The 19,515-nt window shown below is 38.7% G+C and overlaps 1 long non-coding RNA gene across 1 annotated transcript; it reads right to left on the bottom strand.

Annotated features, from left to right (window-relative positions):
* Positions 1–9,599: 9,599 nt before the first annotated feature.
* LOC103401374 (uncharacterized) lies at positions 9,600–11,366 on the bottom strand. The gene is made up of 3 exons (XR_523891.4): positions 11,206–11,366; positions 10,440–10,499; positions 9,600–10,180 (listed from the first exon to the last, which is right to left on the bottom strand). It is a non-coding gene; the product is annotated as an uncharacterized lncRNA (long non-coding RNA).
* Positions 11,367–19,515: the final 8,149 nt, after the last annotated feature.

Raw genomic sequence — 19,515 nt, 5'->3', positions numbered from 1 at the left:
TTGGAGACGATTTTCGGGCTATTTTTGGCCCTCTGGCCCTCTAGACCATTCGGTTGGAGATGACCTTAATGCCCTCCGATGAGACTTGTCGAAGACCGCTAGATTATGTCCAATCTGCTGCGATCGGCACCCAACATATAATGTATGGAACTGTTTTTTTATTTTAAAAAACATAAGTCAATTAAACTTTATAATGGGCTAGTCGTAATAGTTTTGTTCAAATTTGTTTTTAGCAAAAGTTAAATTTAGTAATTTGCGCTTACAAGTGAAGAGAAACATTATTAGATCATAATGCTAAGCGGCATATAAATTTTTAAATTTTTAAATACTGCTAAACCTACCTCATCATATTATTTTCACTCATTTATTAAAAAAAATTGTTAATGACATATTTAGCTTGAAAGAAAAAGACTTTTAACTCTTATTTATAAATTTATTCACTATAGCAACTTTTCTCTTGCCCCAGCCACCTTGTCTCTCTCTCCCTCTTCAGCCGTTTTGCTCTCTTCCTCCCTCTCCCCTTTCTCTCTCTTCCTCCATTTTCCTCTCTAATTGAGTTAAAGTTTACGTTTTGACTAAAAAAATTGGGTTAAAGTTGAGGAACTATTGCTAACGTTTCTTCAAAGAATTTAGATATATATATATATATATAAGAAGTTACTTTAGGAATAACAGTGGTTGGAGAAATAACTTTCTAATTGAGTTAAAGTTTACGTTTTGACTAAAAAAAATTGGGTTAAAGTTGAGTAACTATTGCTAACATTTCTTCAAAGAATTTAGATATATATAAGAAGCTACTTTAAGAATAACAGTGGTTGGAGAAATAGCATTTTAGTTTTTTAACTTTTTATGGTAAGTGATAGGATTTTTACCACCTGCGCAAAAGGGTTAAAAACACCTAAAATACTTGCAAGAGAAACAAGATTGTCGTAGTATAGTTGACTCAAGTAAGGTCGTTCTCCACAAGGATTAATTTAAATAGATTAATGCCAAGTCAATTCTCAACTAATTATTTAGAACAAAATTTTGTAAAAGGGTGATTTTATGACCTCAATTGAGAAAAACGAATTTAATTAAAAAGATTACTTAAAACTGCAATTTTAAAGAAGGACAAAGAAACAATTTTTAGAATTTAAAGTGAGAAGATACTAGGGTTCCGCCGCCACCCTAACAATCCTATGTAACTCTTCTAATTACTTATGAACCATACATGCATATTTTGAAGGTTTGGTTTTCCTAAAGTATATCCTATTTGGAACCTCCAACATAGAACATATATCTAACATGCAGTGACGGAGCCACCTTTAGACTAGGGTAGGCTCGAGCCTATCCTCAAATAATTTTTTTCCTAACAACCTCTACTAACATTAATTAATTTTATAATACCACTATCAACTTGAATTTGTAATTGTCTTAGTTAGTCCAATTAACTTCAATCCAACACATACAAAGCCTTCAATTTTTTACATTAGAGATTTGAAACTATAGTTATATACCAATATTAGTTGATCATATTCTCTATTTCTTGCCCATTTACAATTTTACCCTTTGCTTGCAAACTATTATTTTCGTTAATTTCTCATTTCCCTCTATTATATCATCTATGAAATCGAGAAGAGAAAAATATTTCCTTTTTCCAAATTAGCACAAAAAACCTTTCAAATGCTCTCAAGGGTTAATGTTTTTAGAAAAATGTTTTCTTGGTCGGTATGAGAAAATGAATGCATGGTCAGTCACCTTTGAATTTAATATCAAGAATGAAGAATAAATGAATGTGCTTTTAATAATGTTTCAACTCTTGATGTAGTTGACCATTTATGATGAAGAATAAATGTATAGTCACTCACTTTTAAATTTGATACCAAGACGACCAAAAGAACAAGATAGTTTCTACATGTATTATGTCCATTTTGATCTAAAGTGTGCCCCTCCTAACATGAATTTCTGGCTCCGCCACTGCTAACATGCAACCCGTATGTGGTGTCCAGATCGAATGTGAACATGCAAGACTCATTAAGTTTTATGAAAACCTTTTGAAAAATCATATAACCCTTAAAACGTGTCGTCCATCCTAAGAGATTACACATATTAATCACAAGAAGCCTTAGTTAATTTTAGGGACAGCCCTCCGTCAAAATTGCATCAAATTACTTTTCTAAATATCCTAATGGTCGCGAATCACTAAGACAAATAGATAGTTTAAATCGGTGATTAACAATTCAAAACTTGCATGCATGAATTCATAAGCAAATTAAGAAGAAACTACATATTCTTGCTAAGGATCATGGCCTCACCCTAGCAAAAGAAAATTAGTTACGCATATTCATAATAAAAATCATAAAGTCTTTATTGAAATAGAAAAAGAGTGAAAACACCTTGAAAGTAAAAGTCTTGAAATCTCTAAGCTTTGCCCAAAATCTTCTCTCCAAAAATTGCATGCGTTCTCTCTCTCCGAAAAACCCTAGGTCTGCCAAAAGGCTTAGTTATACTACTTTAAATAAAATCCTCCTAATAAAAGGTCTTAGAATAAGACTAGGAAACTAAATAAATTAAAATAAAATAGGAAACCAAAATTGACTTGGTAAATTCGCCAAAAATCTTGTACAGCCACGTTTTGGACCCAAATCAGCTCCAAAACTGCTCAAAATAGCTGGATTTAAAGCTTTGATTATTCTGAACACTTCTCCAGAAGGCTACGAAACCATCCGAAGTCATCTTGGGCACCAAAAACGCAGTTTAAGCCCATAAACGTCACTTTCCAGCAATGCACACTGCTCCTTTATTTAATCTCCAGAAAATAACCGCTTGGTAGAAATTGCTAAGATTTTGACATGAACAAGCTAAGGAACACACGAAAGACTTCCAATTTGAATCACTCCAAAATTCGTCCGTTTGGTCACGTTTTGCTCCAGAGGAAGTCGAATGTCCTATGTTGAAAATATAAAGCAAAGTATCAAAATTCTACCAAATTAATTATCAAATTATACTAAGAATAGGATGAAATATATAATATAATTTTGACTCATCAGTAAGTAAGATTCTAATGTCAAAAGAAAAATAAGACATAAGAACAGGTTTAGCAGAAATTTTTTTTCATGAAAAAAAAAATCAACATTTTAAACCAAATACAAAAGACACTTACAGCTTATTGGCCAAAAAAAAAAAGGAGAAAAAGATAATCAAGAACATAGTAATTCTCAATTAAAAAGAGAAGACTATAAATTGTCAATAAATAGGTATTTCATCACGCGTTGCCGAACTATTTTCTCAGTACTGAAAAAACGCCCACACTTGTTGTGGATGGAAATGAGCCTTTTGCGGATGTATTTCGACGTCTGTTGCTTTCATGGAACTGTACAGACTCCTTTTGTTCGTAACAAGCTTTGGTGTAACTTATGTATGCAACTAGTGTAGTAGTGATTAATTCTTATACAAGTTGGATAACAATATAAACCAAACCGCACATCAATCTTAATTTCTGGGTGGAACAAAGAGTTTTAGTACTTTGGTTCAATCCATCTAATGTTGACCTGACCTTTTTGTAGTATTTGAATTGTAAAAAGGAAAATGCTAATTCTAAATTAAGTTACTAAATTTGTTTGCTAAATGATTATGTGTGTATATATGAAAACTGTTTTCATGATCACTTTGCGACTAAAATTTGTACTCGCGCTTTGTGGTGTGAGTTTATTATTTTTCCAAAAACTTTGTCAAGTAGCCTAGCTTTATCATTTACCGGATGAAGAGATGATGCATTTTCTCTACTCCCCGTTCTTGAGGACTAGGATACAAGTGTCTTGAGAAAATGTTCAAAATATATCTAAATCACATATTAATGAAACTCCCTTTATCAACCAAAAGAGAGGGAAAATACATTTTTGTCTTCTATCAGAACAAAAAAGTTGAGGATAGTAACGTAATTTCACAAAACAAAATTTTACTATTTTTTATTAAAGCCTCACTTATAAGTGATTGTATCATGTCTAATTTAAAAAAAATAAAAATATACCTCTCTCCCCCTCTCTCCACTCCCACGTTCTCTCTCACTATCTTCCTCTCTTCTTCAATTATAAAAACAAAAGTAAAATATTTCACACACACTTTGTGTGTGTGCATGTGCTAGTATACAATTAATAGCCTAAAAAATGAGGAAAGAAAACTACTTTGCTCTTTAATGGGTCACTAACAAATATCGTGGGTTAACAAATAAAGAAAGTTTAGGTTCCACCATAAACTAATTGGTAAAATAAGGAGTGACCCAACTTACATGTAAACCCATGTAAGGTCCTTCATCCCATCAATATGGGATTCCTTCTCAACAACAAAAATTCAACCCATATTTTAACTAGTCAATAGTAAATTCATTCAGTGTAAACAACATAACTTAGTTCGGAAGTTAAATTTTTTTATTCATGTCGTGTCATCTCATCTAGTTATGTAATTTGATAAAATAATTGTGTGGTTAGACATTCACAGGTTAACCAAAACACGACTCATTTTTAACTACTTAGCAATTAGTGATTATTTGGCGTGAACAAAACAACTAAGGCTTGCCCGAACACTAAATTTTTGAAGCTTGGATCGTCATGTTTGTTAGATTCGCAATATGACATACTGAACTTGTTGACCCTAAAAACTACCAAGCTTACGTGGCGCGCAGGCTGAGTAATTAGTAAGCTAACTACGTCCTTCAGTTGTATGCGGGACGTGCCAACTCGTCAGCCAAGCTCGGCCAAGGAGTGAAATTCGTTGATGTTGCGTTGGATGCGCTGTTAACCTCTCGATCTTGCAACTGCGGCCGAGGAAGGAACACTCTCGGCCTTCGGGTTCTAGAGCCTGAAGACAAGGCTACTAGTTATGCGAAGTTCACAAATCGTCAGTGCCGGATTCGGTCACAGTGATTATAATCGTAAGAGTATAAGCACGCCGAATCGACACCAGAGTATAGGGACACAAGTACTCAAAACAAATATACATCTTGATCATGAAAGTAGTTCGGCCGTTAGAATGCCGAACTCTAAAATCTACCTGCGAATAGCCAATCATAAACAACTCGGCGTTCGATGTGCCGAGCCCAGTAACTCGTAACACCTCACTTCGCCAAAGAAGCTAATGAGATGTCCTCTGCCGATAAAGATTCGAAAATCCTTCTCGACCGAGACTTGGATAGATAACCAGTCGGCTCTGTCGCAATGCTGTTTATCCAAACTGAAGGTGCTTCACGGTCGGCTGATTCTACGGCAACAGTGCTGTTTATCCAAACTGAAGATATGTTGGCGAAAAAGGAAAATAAAAATCTCAAGGTTGTTAAGAGGTTTCGCGTAGAGCGAGGATTTACGCAGGGCAGTTTGTGTGTTGAATTGGAGGGGGTTTGTTCAATGTCCTCCCCCTATTTATAGTAATGTTGTATTGAATCCCAATCATTCTCGGATTAGAACTCTTTTCCCCAATCCAACCTTATCTCGGCCAATCCTACTCTTACCAGGATTCTGAACTCAACCCGTCATTAGGCCACATTCAATCTTAAACTCCTTATCCTTTCGAGACTCCTTCTTGTAATAGGACTCACCCGCATCCCCCCAATTCCTAATAGGATACGGTTAGTCATGACTATGCGGCCCATGAGTCGGATAATCTCCCGACAACTCCTACGCACGGCCTCTAGGACAAGAACCAATTATAAACTCGGCAAAAACCAATATTTTTGGGCCCAAACATTGCCCCCTCGCTTCTGAGGTCGTCGGCTTGTATTCCCTGGCTCAAGCCTCGACCTTGAAAAAGCGAAACTACCTAAAGATAATCATTGAATCCTCTTGAGAAAAACCACCATGCGCATTTATGAGACATAACCCCACGATCTCGATTTCCCAACTGTCCAGCCACTTGTCAACCCTCTGGTTAACCAAGTAGCTCTTAATCATGATTCTCGAAAACGTGCGACCGTCGAAACGTCTCTTTTGTACTAAACCTGCTGCAACACGCCATCGTGCGTCTTCAATCCCTGAAAACCTCAGTCATTTCGCCTTGATTCTCTGAGCATGTACAATGATTACCAACTCTCCCACTCGATTTCATCCTTGATTTTGAAAATCAAACGCTTAGCCTTCCACCTTAAATGTCTATAAATACCCGGATCCCTTCCATTCGTACCTTACACTTTCCAAAACCCTTGAAATTTTCTCGCCACTTTGTTCTCAAAACCTTTAAAACCCAAAAAACCTTAAGCTTTCATCTCAGAAGCTTTAGCCTTCATCAATGGCCTCCTTTGTCTCAGAATTCTCCCCTAAGTGCAACAAGTGCAAGGCTTTCATCGATCAGAACGCCATCAAGACCCTGCATTTTGAAGGTGACTTAAACACTACTTACCAAATTCTAGGCCCACTCTTCAAAGACACAGTGCTGTCATCCATCACCAACTTGTTCAAAAAACATTGCTTGGCAGGTTTACTGCAGGGATTCGACTGGTCAAAATGGTGCCAGACAAAACCCCAAGGATGTTGGCCTTTGATTAATGTGAATTGGGTGGCCTGGGTCATACGAATGGAAAAAATCTTCAGTAAATAGTGGGAGGCTCTTGGTATCCATGACGCTATCAAGCTCTCAACCATGGAAATTTCAATGGATAAAGAACTCCTCATGGCCGCTCTAAGCCTTTGGTGTTCGATCACCAACACCATGGTCCTTCCATTCAGCCCTATAACTCTTACCATCCTCGACATCTCGGTTATCATCGGGACCCCTCCTTTTGGCATTCCGATCAACGCCACCCTTATTGAATGCCCATCCAATCTTGACCTCAAGGCGTTGTTCGACGATCGAGCCATCGAGACGTTGAACCACGAAGGTCAAGAGCCTTCAAAATAAGACGTTCAAAAATTGCACAAGAATTTTCTAAACTATAATACCTTTATCCTCCATTTTGCTGGTCGATGGGAGGTGAGTCTACGGAATGGGGAGCACGAGCCCTTCCTATTTTACTGGTACAACAAGTTCATCTGTTGTACCAAGTCGAATAAATGCTTGGTCGAGAATATACCGGTCGCGGAAGCCTTGGCTAGTGGTTACTCCTTGGTGCTCAATCCTGCCATCCTTGCCAACTTTCTTCATTGCCTGGCAGAACCCTCAACAAGATCGACCCGTACCAGAATGGACCTCTCTGGGTATTCCAACTATGGCTGCAGGTTTATTTCTCCACACTTAAGCCAGAAGTCTCCATCCTCCAATCTACTACAGTGCTCGGCTTTCAGTTGGCCTCCCGACCAGTGCCCCATCACCGAGCCAAAGAAGTCTTTAAACACCTATTCAGCCTGGATGTCCTTTCTGATGATGAATTTTTGATATGTCGTCATTAAGAATACCCCTACTTCATCAAACTTCTTACGTCGACCTGGAGTGAAAGCGAAGACGCCGATCTTTGTCAAAACTGGGGGTCGTTCATATTAACTTGCGACCTTCCCCTCGGTTGCGATGCTCGCCGAGCAAGTTGGGAAGTCTACCATCCCTACTTTACCGCCCGACAACTCGGCTACTTCCAAGGTTGCCCGGTGCCTCTATTTTCTTCTCGCTCCCTTCTAAGTAGATGGCGCGTCTCTAATTCCTCATAAAATGAGTGTAGAGACACCGAGAAAGAATTTCAGGAACGATGTAAGAAATTTCTCCTTCAACCAGCTGTTCCTGAATCTCTCGGCACCGATACCTTTGGCGACTGGTGGGAAGAATATACTCACAACTTCTTTGGCTCTTGGTTGAGGAAGTAGTCAATAAAACTTTTGGTGTTCAGCCTAAGAAAACTTCTGCCCCTCAATTTAAAGAGGCACCCCAAGGTATATCCTTGTTTCTACCTTTATTCTTCAAACATTTGAATGGTTTTACTAATGAGATTTCGCTTTCTTAGGCGTTCGGGTACTGAAACAGGCGGACGTGGTCGTCCTGGTAGTGGTCAAGAAAAAAATTAGCCCTTTCCTCCAAGAAAACCAAGGCCGTTGCACCAAACACACCGAGCAAACGACCTCACCCAGAAGCATAGACTGCAAGTGAAGCTCCCCATCCCCCTAAACGCGTTAAGATATTGGCGAAGAAGGGAGTACGGGAGATTCATGTTATCTCTAGCCATACCATCGGGACAACTGCTCTGAGTGCCTTTCTTCTTGTTCCCGTTGTTCAGGCTTCGGTGGAGAATCAGCCTTCTTCGGCCAGCCCGGTAACCCAAGCTCAACCAATACCTGAAGTCCCCGAGGTCGTGGTCGAGCTAGTTACCATACCATTGGTTGACTCACTTGCAGCTCCAGGGTCGACAGGAGTACCTGTACTGGGGAGACAACCCCTTCGATCGGGAATAATCTCCCCAAGAATCCAAAACATTCGACGGTCATCTTATAAGAGGTATGATTATGCTATCAAATCCCTTTACTTATTAAGTAAAAAAGGTATTAACACTTTTTGTTTCAAGATGATGAGAGTGACGAGATTTTGCTAGTGAGTCGCTCTCAACCAACCCAAGCTCTTTCTGTTGATCCTTCCCCCATGGTTGAGGTGACAGATCAAGTTGATCCTCCTGCAGCTGATCATGGAAAGAGGCCTATCGTCGAACCTGAAGCAACGTTAGAGATTCCAATTCACCCGCAGGACCATGACCTCAGCATCCCCTCTCAAAAAGTGATCTTGACTTTTGTAAGGCTCGATTACTTTCTCTTGTCAATTTGTTATAACAAGTCTGAACCAAGAAAATATTAAATGTCAGGTGCCCAGTTATTCATTTCACCGAAAATTGTATGCGCCGAAAGGTGTTATCTATATTTCCTGGCCACCTTAGTGGCCATCGAACGTAGATAACATTCATCGGCCGTGTGAATTAAGAAGCAATCTGAAACATTGGGCTCGGCCATTAAGTTTTTTAGGTTTGAGCAATGAACCCGAAGACATGGCCGAAGTTTCCTCTTGGCAGGTTTAAAACAAATCCTCCATGCTACATTCTTTTATGATTTTCCTTGTGCCTAAACCGTTTTTGTGTGCAGCCTTTATGGGAAGTCAAGTTTGATGCTCTTCTATCAAACACTTCGGAAGCAGCTGGTCCTTCGGCAGCTACGACTGAACCTGCCGAATCAACTGTTCTTGTTCGATTGCAAGAGCTTTTGTCTCTCTCAGCTTCTCAAGTTCTCGAGCGCAAATGCCTTGATTCGGTGGGTGCATGTTTGAACGACCTCGGAGCCGATGGTCAATTGAGCGTCGAAGCTATCACTCAGGCGTCATCCTCCTTGGAACAGACCCGAGAATATTTCAGTATTTTCGAGAAAGCTCTTCAGGCTGACGATGACTTGAAAGCTGCAACAGCTGTTCGAGACGCTCTTCGTCCGAAGGTCGAAGTTTTAAAGGCAAAAAAAGAGACCATGGCCGACCTTAACCGTCAAATTGTCGAACTTCAAAATCGAAGGTTGGCAATTGCTTCTGAGCTTACGATGGATTTTGAGTCGGGCGGCAAATCTTGCCTGACCGAATATGCGTGTCACGCCCCGGACCCGAGGTCGGTAGTAAAAACTTTAACCTGAATCCTAAACGTGAACTAAAAACTAAATAATTAAAGTAAAACTGAAATAATAGAGTGAAAAATAAAATTCCTCTTATAAAAAGAAATCCAGAATTCTTTACAAGGCTAAATAAATAAATACAAATTCTAGCCTCACATCTATCTCGTCTCATCTTGTCTACCCTTTTGACAGTTTAGTTAGTAAACCTGCATAACAATAGAGGGGTGAGCTTCAACAGCTCAGTAGGGACATAACCTTACCACAGTAAATTGACAATACTAAATTACGTGTTATAAAATAATTTAATCAAGTACCAAATCATTATCAATAACAATGTATGAGTGCAATGCAATACTCATCTCTACCCATTAATTCATATAATAAAACATGCGGACCTGCACGTCCCATACCGTGCATTTTACCTCTGCAGTGGTGGTTCGAATGTTCTAATATACAAATTAACCCCCTGTAACTCAATCATCCCAATTTCCCCTTTTGTTAGTCATCTTGCCAAAACCCTTTGTCGCCAGTCCCGAATGACCTTTAAAGAATCTGTGCACTGTGGGCTCGCCTGAGACCTAGTACCTGCTAAGAGTTTAGCTCAACTACACAAAAGATCCTTTCCAGCTACCCTCATTTCCAATTCCTTCTCACCACTGAAAGTCCAACCACACGACCAATTATGAATGATTCACAAATACATTCATTTATCATTCACATATACCATAGTATATTCTCAACCAATAGCATTTCACCAATAATTCCATAACCAATAACAAGTAAACACGCAAGAGCAGTATTTGTCCAATTAGCAACCCATATCACATTAATCAACCAACAAGATCGATAATAATATAATTCTTCATGAAATTTAATAAAGCCAATCTCCGTAAAGGTCTGCTGTATTTCCCCTACCTGGACTCCAAAGCATTGCTCCAACTCTCTATTACAAGAGTTCACCACCTTGACAAAATCCTATTCAGAAGTATAAGCAAATCACATAAGCAAATCACTTTATGCAAGACGTAGACTCTAACTAATCAAAGTACTTGGGTTACTAATTTACTACCACTCATATCAGATATCAAATTGGTTGACCTATAATACTATGCAAAATAGTTTTGTGTATAGTAAACATATTATGGAGACCAAAAGAATGAATAAACTTAGATAGTCCTCTGCCTTCAAAACCTTATGTAACTTGTATAAAATAACCATACATAAAACCATTTCCCAACATGATTAATCATTTATAACCTAGACGATATATAGTGCAAAAAGCTTAAGACTTAGTGTGGTTTTGTTCCAGCATATACTAATGTATATAAAAATAGCTATACATATACATCTACATATATTGATAGCGTAGCATATGTGTATATATATATATAAACTTCATTCTATTCTCAATCAAATTAACATAATATTGTATAAATATAAAGTAGTTTTGGAAAAGGAAATTGAATTGGATTTGTCAAACTAGGGTTTATCATAGTTCTTTCATATTTTATAATAAGACAGCCAAATCAAAGGTATATACAGATTTGAAGCCAAATTACATTAGATTTGATCAAGCGAAGAATTTGTATAAACAAACTTCGAATAGAAACTCCACGACAGATATAAACAAGGAAAATATATAATAGTTATGAAAAGATAAACAAGGTATAGAAATTGTTACCCACACAAAGCAAGCTACTGACTCCACAGTCCTCCCTCCCTCACTCAATCGATCTCTCTCTCACTCTCAACAGAAACCACAGAAAAACAACTCTCTCTCTCTCTCTCTCTCTCTCTCTCTCTCTCTCGAATTATTTTTCCCTTCTTCCGTCTGTTTTCCTCTTTCAAATGAATGAAAAGCACTCCTATTTATAGGAGGTTAAGAGACGGCTATAGCTATTCTCTTATTGGAAGGTGTAGCGGCAAGAGATAAGTTGAACCTATCTCCGTACTCCCATAATCTGCTACGGGTGTGTGTAAATAGAGATGTGTTGTCAACAATAGCATTGACCTTGACCAGCCAATTATTTTAGACCAAAATAATTATAGTAAAGCTAAAATCAATAAATAAAATAAATATAAACAGGTAATTAGACAAGGTTAATATATAGTAAACAAATAAATAATTAAATAAATACAAGGAACCCAAATAATATAATTATAGGTGGTCTTATAAATATATTTTCCAAATTACAGGTCTTCACAATGCGGCGAGCGTGAAGCGAGTCGAGTAGCTGAAGATGGACAAGAGGAATTGGCAGGCTGAGGTCACGATGGGCGAGGTGAGATGGTTGGAGCTGAAGGCGGTTCTTGAAACTCTTCTTCCTTCATCACCCTAGGATTATTGTAAATTGATCGACCAATGTAGTGAACTTAATGAAATGAAATGAATTTTTATTCTCCCATCTCCCATGTGACTGGATAGTATTTCTTTAAAAACCTTCCATTGATTGGCAACTTGTGAACAATGCTGATTCGATCTCTAAGATGGTATCCCCCTTGCCGAGGACTTTATGAATAAAGAATGACCCTTCCCAATTCGGTGACCACTTGCCGAACCTGGGGTCTTTAATTCCTACGGGTAGTACGGTTTGCCAAACCAGTTCTCCTTCGCCGAACTTTTTTGTCTAACTTGTTGATTATATGCACGCTCGGCGATCTTCTTTTGAGCCACTAATAAATTATAAGCATCAAGCCGAGCTTCTTCTAAATCTTCGAGCTCTTGTCTCATGGCTTGACTGTACTCGGCACTGAACAAACTATTTTGTTCAATTATTCGCAACGAGTTTATACTTAGCTCAACGGGCAACATTGCGTCGTGTCCATAAATCAACGCGTACGGAGTGGTTGTCTATAGAGAGGTTCGATAAGCCCATAGCGATTCTTTTATCTTTAAGTGCCACATGTCTGGCCTCTCTTTTATCATTTTTTAAAGAAAACCAATAAGAACCTTATTACTTGATTCGGCCTGCCCATTCGCCTGCAGGTAGTATGGCGTAGATTGCTCGAGTCGAATCTTTAGATTTGCTGCATATTCCTTAAATCTGTCAGATGTAAAAATCGTACCGTTATCTGTTATGATTGTTTCTGGCACGCCGAATCTAGTCACAATGTTTTCTTCAACGAAACTACAAACTTCCTTAGACGTTAGCTCGGCATATGACTTGGCTTCGACCCATTTGGTGAAGTAGTCTGTTGCAACAAGTATCCACACATGTTTGGCTGCACCAGACGATGGTGTGATTTTACCGATAATAGCCATGGCCCATCCTCGGAACGGCCATGGTTTGGTGACTGAATGTAATGATTCGGTCGGTACTCTCTGTATAGGCCCATGGATTTGACACTATACACACCCTTTTGCATACTCAATACAATCCTTCAGAATATTAGGCCAGAAATAATTGTGCCGTCGAAGCAGCCAACGCATTTTTCGTCCAGATTGGTGAGCTCCGCAAATAACTTCGTGTATTTTTGCCATCGCTTGAGCAGCTTATTGCAGGCTGAGGCACAACAATAGTAACCTATCCTTACATTTTCGATACAGCTCATTTTGGTATAATACGTAGTTTGTGCCGTCGGTCGTGTTTTTCATTGGGGTTATCAATATATCGCATAATCATCTTTCTCCAATCGTCTGGTAATGCCTTGACGACACAAACCTTAATCGTGTCCTTCCGTTCTAACAACGAAGGTAAAGACATGACCCGTGTCTGGATCACGTAACCACATTGGAGAACTTGCTGATTAATCAAGGCCAAATGTTCTTGTTGTGACACAGGTATTTCTCGGCCTAATTTGCCCCCCATGAGTTGGGCTCTGGAAGCTATTTGAGCCAATTCATCAGCGTCTATGTTATGAACTTGTGAAATGTGTTTGAAAGTTACGCTGTCGAAGGATTCGGCCAAATAGCTAGCAATCATGTGGTAAGGCACCAAAGTACAACTCATGCAACGAAAAACCCCGTTGAGTTGATTTATAACAAGTTCGGAGTCACCAAGAACAAGGACACGAGTTGCCCGTAAATTATACAGCACGCCGATGCCGATAACAAAGGCTTCGTATTCGGCCTGATTATTATGCCAAAATGTTGACCTTAAAAACTACCAAGCCTATGTGGCGCGCAGGCCGAGTAATTAGTAAGCTAACTACGTTATTTGGTTGTTTTCTTTTTTACTGATCGTGTCTCGATGGTCATGAACTTCGTAGTCTTAGCACTGGGTCCCATTGGGCATGCCAAAATGTTAACCCTAAAAACTACCAAGCCTACATGGCGCGCAAGCCGAGTAATTAGTAAGCTAACTATGTCATTCGGTTGTATGCGGGGCATGCCAACTCGTCGACCGAGCTCGATCGAGGAGTAAAATTCATTGATGTTGTGTTGGGTGCTCTGTTGACTTCTTAATTTTACGACTACGGCTGAGAAAAGAACACTTTCGGCTTTCGAGTTCTAGAGCTTGAAGACAAGGCTACTAGTTCTGCGAAGTTAACAAATCTTCGGTGCCAGATTCGGTCACAGTGATTATATTCGTAAGAGTATAAGAACGCCGAATCGACACTAGAGTAAAGGGACACAAGTACTCAAAATAAATATACGTCTTGATCGTGAAAGTGGTTCGGTTGTTAGAATGCCGAACTCTAAAACCTAATTGCGAATAGCCAATCATAAACAACTCGACGTTCGATGTGCCGAGCCCAGTAACTTGTAACACCTCACTTCACTGAAGAGGCTAATGAGATGACTTCTGCCGATAAGGATTCGAAAATCCTTCTTGACTGAGACTTAGATAGATAACCAGTCGGCCCTGTCGCAGTACTGTTTATCCAAACAGAATATGTTGCACGGTCGGCTGATTCTACGACAACAGTGTTGTTTATCCAAACTGAAGATGTTCACCGGTTGCCTTCACAATGTTGTTTATCCAAACTGAAGATATGTTAGCGAAAAAGGAAAACAAAAATCTCAAGGTTGTTGAGAGGATTCACGTAAAGCAAAGATTTGCGCAAGGCAGTTTGTGTGTTGAATTGGAGGGGGTTTGTTCGATGTCCTCCCCCTATTTATAGTAATGTTGTATTGAATCCCAATCATTCTAGGATTAGAACTCATTTCCCCGATCCAACCTTATCTCAGCCAATCCTACTCCTACCAGGATTCTGAACTCAACCCGTCATTAGGCCACATTCAATCTTAAACTCCTTATCCTGTCGAGACTCATTCTTATAATAGGACTCACCTGCATCCCTCGGATTTCTAATGGGATACATTTAGTCATGACTATGCGGCCCATGAGCTAGATAACCTCCCGACGACTCCTATGCAAGGCCTTTGGGCCGAGAACAATTCTAAACTCGGCACAAACCAATATTTTTGGGCCCAAACAGAACCCTATGTGAAATAGACATGTAACCAAGGCTTATGATCTGACAAGATAAGTACATGACATGGACATAAATCTAGCAAAAAAAGATGTAAAATTTCTTACCCTAAATATTTAACATTTTGTTATAAGAGCAGCTCCAGCGGGAGCAACTACTCGGGGGACAGGCTGTGGAACAGGGCCTGATTGCCCGAGGGAGAAAGTTCAGCGTTGGTTGGCGAGCAAGCCCGAGCAGGCCTGAGCTCCAGGCACGTTATTAAGGCACCCACCGGCCTTGACGCCACCACTTCCGATCTTCTCACCGACGTTTGCGTCCCTCCATCTCCTCTTTCTTTGTCTCTGTTTACTTTTCCATCCTCCTTTATTTTGTCTCAAACAATCACCGCTGACGACAACGATGAAGTGGCGGTGGTGGCGGCCAATGCGGCGTTGAAGCACTTATGGCACATGTTGTTGTTGGAGGGATTGCCGGTGATGTCGTAGTTGTTGACGTAGTGCGTTAGCATTTCAGGGACCTTGAACTCCGTCTCTTCCTTCTTCGCTCTTTGTGCCATTTTTTCATTCAAATTTTGAACAATCGAGAGATGAATCTCTGTCGTCTTCTCTCTTTTTTTTCTGTTTTTTCAGAGATATGGATGGATGGAAAGGAAGAAATTTGGAGGTTGTGGTTTTCTAGAGAGAGAGAGGAAGAAAAAAGTTGTGGTTTTTAGAGAGAGAGGTTTGGGTGGGCGATTGAGGAGACATAAATAGTAATATTTTATTGTCAATTGCCAGGACTATTCAATTGCAACGGTGAAGATGCAAAAGGCGATTACTGTTCATTAAGGACAGTTGCTGTTCACTGGGTAAATTAAATAGTGAATAGCATGGGAGGAGGGCTCCCACACTAGAAGTGCTCTAAGAAAGAAAGTATTTTGTTTCTCAAAATTTCAAGAATCTACGTACGTTGTTCTCTTCAATATTCTGTGGCTTCTTCATTTTTCTTTTTCTACTTTTATGGCTCATCTCACTAGAATTTTTGTGGCTAGGTCTGTGCCTGATGGTAAATCTAGTACCATCGGCAATCCTTGTGAAAGGTTAAATAGTGGGTTGAATTGGACGACGAAAAGTTGTGCAACTAGCTAGCTAGGGCAATCAGTCATTGGCCTGGCAGGCTAGCCACTGTCCACTGAAATCGGGTGGCAGAGAATAATCGAATTAATCACACATTGTCACTACCTGCCCGCAAGTCCTATATAAACAAGCACAACTATGTTCACAGGCCACAATGTCCTTAATAACTTACTGAATTTAATTTCCTAAGCTATATCGCGATCAAAGAGAGCGATATGTATATTGTTTTACGTGTCTACTATTTTCTTTTGATTGCTCTTTTTTCATTCATCTTATTACTTGCAAAACAAATGAGAGCATGGAATCCTAGAGTAACTCTACCTCCAGGTTCGATGGGTGGCCCTATGTAGGTGAAACCATGCAACTATACTCTCAAAACCCTAATGTCTTTTCTTCCACTAGGCACAACAGGTAATTAAGTGATTAAATCCACTGCATGCATGCTTATCAAGACTGGATTATTTTAATTTAATATTTTAATTATTGTTAGGTATGGAGAAGTTTTCAAGACTTACATACTTGGCAGTCCTTGTGTGATGCTGTCTAGCCCAGAGGTTGTGCGGTTTGTTAGATATGGTGACTCAGGCACACTTGTTTAAACCTACATACTCCCAAAGCAAAGAGAGATTAATTGGTCCCTCGGCATTTTTCTTCCACCAAGATGACTACCATGGACAGATTAGAAGATTAGTCCAAGGATCATTGTCCTTGGATGTTATGAGAAACTTGGTCCCAGATATTGAAGCCATTGCCATTTCTACCTTAGACTCATGGTCTGGCAATGTCGTTAACACCTTTTATGAGTTAAAGAAGGTTGGCTAGTTCAAGTTTTTTTTTTAATAATTCTTTTTATCAGTTAACAAAACTTAATTGTTTGGATTATATATGTTGTTGATGCACAAATTCGGTGAGACTTAGAACAACATAATAAAATGTCAAGTTTGTGACCTTCACTAGGTTGCTCCGGTCACCTAGTGATGATAATATGTAAACATATAAAGATAGGAAGCAAACACAAAATGTACGTGGTTCCCCCCTAAGTATGGCTGGCTACGTCCACGGGATAGAAGAGCTCTCATTAATAGTGAAAGGTTTACACAATACATAGGTTCAAGCATAATCATTATTAGTGGGTTCTAATGACAAGTTTAAGTATAATAATTACATTGGGGATTAACTGTAAGAGGATGATCTCCTTTTATAGTTGAGGAGAGTCTCCAGCTTCTGCTCGCGGTCGATATGGGACTCTAGGAGCTTTATTCTAATGTTGATACGTGTCATGTTGTGATTGGCCTCCTGATTGGAGAAAAACTATTGTGCTTCGATAGGTGTGCCTTAGCACAACTTCTTCAGTGGGTCCTCGAATGTATGGAGTTGACCGATGCTTGGCAGTTTCGGGATTGGTGAAGTATGGTACAAACATATGTATATTTCTGTGTTGATATTGTATGTGTATTTAGTCTGTAACATAGAACTTTAAAATGACATGTGTATATTTCTGTGTTGATATTGTATGCGTATTTGGTCACTTAAACAATCACTACAAAGAAATGCTCAAGGAAAAGTACTACACTCTAGACAAAGGTTACAATCCTTTCCCCGCAATACTCCCCGGCTCCTTGTGCAATAAATCGGTTTTGGTAAGCATAATAATTTCCCACGATCAACAATTATGTACTTATCGTAATCTGTTCGAGAAGGTACTAATCAAACTAAGTTACTCTCTTTTCTTTTAATGTTCAATATTCTTGTACAATATATTTGTGGGAAATGGGAATTTAAATTCATTTGTGAAGGCAAGGAGAAGAATAAGCTTAATTCTTGGTGAGATAATAAAAGAGAGAAAGAAAAAGAGTATGGTGCATAAAGATCTATTGGGCAGTTTATTGGACTTCAAGGATGAGAAGGGAGAAACCCTAACACACAATCAAATCGTCGACAACATCATTGGGGTAATGTTTGCTGCTCAGGACACCACAGCCAGTCTCCTAATAACTTGGATGATCAAATACATTCACGATGACTCAAAGCTTCAAGAAACTATCGAGGTCAGAATTTATAACATCAATAATGCTATTTGAACACACAAAACTGTCACGTTTGCTGATAATGTCTCTAATAGAGCTGGATTTCACCATTATACGTGACACCCACGTATTAGATGAAGGAAGAAGGAAGTTTAGGTTCCACCATAAACCAATTGGCAATATGAGGACTATACTCATGCAATGTCTCTTATTTCATAAATGTGAAATTCATTTTCAACATTAGAAAATGTTCAACAAGTGCGTGATTTTTGTCTGTCTAAATAGTATTACGTACTGTTATTAACATGCATGGCGTATTAACATGTCTGTCTTAATAGTATTACATACTCTTATTAACATGCATGGCCTCTTGCATAATTAACCCCATGTGTTAACCAGAAGTTACCATATATAGATAGAACATAAGACAATCTTTGAATCAAATGGAGGAGGAAACCATTCGCTGAGTTGGTCACAGACTAGAAATATGCCCCTTACCAGCAGGGTAAGTACATATATATACATATACACACACACACACACACACACACAAACTCTCTTAACCAAAATCAGCAATCAGAGAAAAACTCCTGGTTAATTTCCCAGAATCTTCTTCAAAGGCAATAGCCTTGAAAACAACCTCCACAAGTCAAAAATTTGACCAAATGTTATTAGAATTAAAACAAGAAAAGACAGTCCATGTCCTAAATCACCCTGATGAATCCCAATCTGAAATATCCCCAATATCCTCTGGGTCAGAAGATGATTCAGATTCTATCCGAAAAGTTGAACAAGTTTTTCAAAATCCTTAACTTAAAAGAATCACAAATAGAAGAATCAATCCAACATCTCTCACTAAAAATTGGTATCCCAGACCAACACATCCAGATATTCAATTTGAAGAAAAAAATATCCAAAACCAATTCTCAGTCTCTTCTGATAAACTCTATGAATGGAATATAGATGGTTTGTCACTCAGAATATATAGATATATACTTTTCGAGAGAATATTAGGTATATATAACATTTTTACCGCTTGGTGTTTTGTGTTCTACGTGTTATGTATATGTAATATTATTGTACAACGAGTATTTAATTTAGGTTACACGTAGTATAATATAAGAGAATTGATAACAACGAGTTTTTCATTTAGGTTACGCGTAGTATAATATAAGAGAATTGATAACACCACATGACAATACTATGGTCACACCAAGAAAATCATCATTATTATGCTATAGCTGATGTAGTACCACACAAACCAATAATAATTGATCATAGGTCGCAGGTCATCGTTTGTGCGTTCCATATTTGTCACTGATTTTCACTTGATACATTTTTACATTATTGATTAAACATAAAACATTAGTATACAACCGTAGTTCCTATAAGACTTTCTAAAATAAATTCTTCTTCTATAAAGTATCAAAGTGACTGAGAAACTAAACTGGAAGTTCTATCGCAGGCTATGAA

Source organism: Malus domestica, chromosome 15 (genome assembly GCF_042453785.1).
Source record: "Malus domestica chromosome 15, GDT2T_hap1".
NCBI classification, from domain to species: Eukaryota; Viridiplantae; Streptophyta; class Magnoliopsida; order Rosales; family Rosaceae; genus Malus; species Malus domestica.
Note: the sequence above shows the minus strand (reverse complement) of the source record. Positions and strands in the feature narration are given on the sequence as shown.